The sequence below is a fragment of the Gavialis gangeticus genome, unplaced genomic scaffold (assembly GCF_001723915.1).
Source record: "Gavialis gangeticus isolate Ggan-Ray unplaced genomic scaffold, GavGan_comp1, whole genome shotgun sequence".
Taxonomy (NCBI): Eukaryota; Metazoa; Chordata; order Crocodylia; family Gavialidae; genus Gavialis; species Gavialis gangeticus.
This window is the reverse complement of record NW_017729016.1, coordinates 2,324,195-2,326,706: the sequence shown is the minus strand read 5'-3', so window position 1 is coordinate 2,326,706 and position 2,512 is coordinate 2,324,195. Positions and strand designations below refer to the sequence as shown.

The 2,512-nt window shown below is 56.0% G+C and overlaps 1 protein-coding gene across 1 annotated transcript in view; it reads right to left on the bottom strand.

Moving 5' to 3' along the window:
* EPN2 (epsin 2) overlaps nt 1-2,230 on the bottom strand; it is a 60,376-nt gene extending 58,146 nt beyond the window's left edge. Inside the window, exon 1 of the mRNA XM_019512692.1 lies at nt 2,208-2,230. The gene's annotated coding sequence lies outside the window, so the exon portion shown is untranslated. The remainder of the gene's footprint in view (nt 1-2,207) is intronic.
* Between the last annotated feature and the right edge of the window lie 282 nt (nt 2,231-2,512).

Here is a 2,512-nt window from a genome sequence, read left to right as displayed (position 1 = left end):
GCCTCGACCCGCCGCCGCCGCCGCCGCCACAACCACCGACACAGACACCGCCTCCTCCCGCACCGGCACAGGGCAGCGCCCCACGCCCCCGCACCATGCATCCGATAGCCCCCACCTCGCCACAGCACAGACCCTATAGCCTCATCTCCCCACAGCACCGAACCTATAGACCTCATCTCCCCACAGCACAGACCCATCACCCATCGCCCCACAGCGCGGACCCGATAGCCCCCATCACCCCACCTCCCCACAGCACAGACCTTATAGCCCCATCTCCCCACAGCACCGACCCCATCGCCCCCATCTCCCCACAGCACCGACTCCATCACCCCATCTCCCCCCAGCATGGACCCCATCTCCCCACATCACACATCCCACCTTTCCCATGACCATCCCCACAGCTCAGACCCCATCTTCCCTGGCTCCCCACAAGCACAGACCCCATTACCTCCCAGTCACAGCCCAGCCCCCTCTCCCCTCTGGCATTCACCTGGCAGCTCTCGCCCCGTGCACGCACACATGCACCTCTGGTTTTGGGGCAGCTGTAGAGCAGCCGGAAGGAAAGTTTCAGCTCTGCGCAGTGCAAGGAGCCATGGCAGATCTCCCTCCCACGGCCGCCAGGGCCCGGCAGCCCCACCCTGCCCAGGGAGTGACCGAAAGCCACCGCTGTTCTCAGTTCCCCTCCGGGGACCTACCGCACCCTCTGCCAGGCGGGACTGGAAACCACTCGGCCCCACAGCCCACACCGCCCTTCCTCATCTTGCCCCAGACTAGAAAACAAATCTTTTCCCTCGATCATTTGGTTTTCTTTTCTTTTCCGAGCCAAGGAAGATCCTTTTTCACCTCCCTCCCTTCTCATCTTTGCTCCGGCAAGTGCCTGAGCAAGCTGAGCTCTGCGAAGGTCTCTGGGTATCAGCACCAGCCCCGACAAAAGGCACGTCTCGGGCAAGAGCCCTCCGAACGCGGCTTGTTAGTTCAAACGTGGCTCTGTCCTTTGCTGTGAACTCTCATTTGTTTCCTTTTAACGCTGGGATGCACCACAAGGGTAAAGGATTAGGCCAAGCTTGTAAGGCCTTATCTGTGTTACGCTTTCCTGTCCCTGCTGCCCCCTTATTCTCTACCCTTGTTTTAATTACTGCAAGCGCCGCTGCAGGCAAGATACACCTGGCTCCCAGCACTTGAGCCACACCGTCCCATAGACCTGCTCTCAGCTCGCTTACAACGCTGCGCCCGTATGAAATGGCACCCTTGGGAAGTCATGGGTAGGCCTCGCTTGGTGCCTACGCCAGGTCTCCCCGAATTCATGCAGGTCATGGTGGGGGAGGCCCATGGTGTGGAAGCTCAAGGTCGTAAGTTGTATTTCTGGATGCGGCGAGTACGCGAGGATACGCAAGCCCTCGTGTTATCGCTGCACCGTGCGGAGTGAGATAAGCTGGATCGCCGATGCAAATCTGTTACCTGCAGCACACACCTGGGAAAGGGAGGCCGGGCGGTCCAAAGCGCGCTTGTCGGAGATGCGACCGCGTCCAGATGCTAACCAGGAGAGAGGCAGGGCAAATAATGGTTGAGGAGACTAAAAAAAGTCTTTTGCTACCTAGGTGTCACTGGATTTTGGCAGCTCCATATAAGGAGGAAGAAAGGACTTTGACAACTGGACAAGAGACCACCCCCTGCTTCATTTGTCAAGGCTGGAAAGTGTGATCCAGGCCACCGAGTAGGGGAAATCCTGGGTTATGCTGGGAAGGGATGTCCTCGAAAAAAGCAGGCCCAAGGCAGTTGAACAAGTCCTTATTTGCTTGGCATAGTGTCTGCATGCACACATCTTGGGGTAACTTCATGTCATCCCCCCTTCTCCTGCTGACTTAGACCATGTCAAATAACGGCATTATAGGAAGAGTTCAGGATCACAGCCTGTGTTAATAGCACTAAAATAAGAGATCTACCATCGCCACACGCAATGGGACCTCACTGAAGAAGTGCTTGAGGGGCTTCTCCAGTCATCTACATCAAAAACAGTGTGTGTGCGCGTGTGTGTGTGTGTGTGTGTGCGTGTGCGTGTGCGTGTGTGTGTGTGCGCGCGCGCGCACGCGCGCACACGTGCGCGCAGAGCCAGGCACTCAAAACACTGTGTGCGTGCGTGCGTGCGTGCCCGCAGACCCAGGCACTCTAAGGGGGTTACAGTACTGGAACAATAATTAAATCCTTACCTGGGATAAGATGTTGAAGGAGTTCAGTGATTGCTTTTCAGTCCTCTTCAGGCATGTGTTCGCACCACAAAACCATTCAAAAATGCACCGAGATGGTCTATCTCTGTCCAGGAGACAGTCAGATCTGGTACAGGTCAGGAGTAAAGTGCATTAGCAGAATGCTGCCTGTGTTACGTCTGGCTCCAGCTAGTGCTATGAGTCACTTGAAAAACTACGTTTCCTGACAACCTTTCTTTAACAACAGCAAAAAAAGGTTAGGACAAAAGCCAAGAAGGTGTTGCTTTTCCAGTGCAAGGCGTGTCACA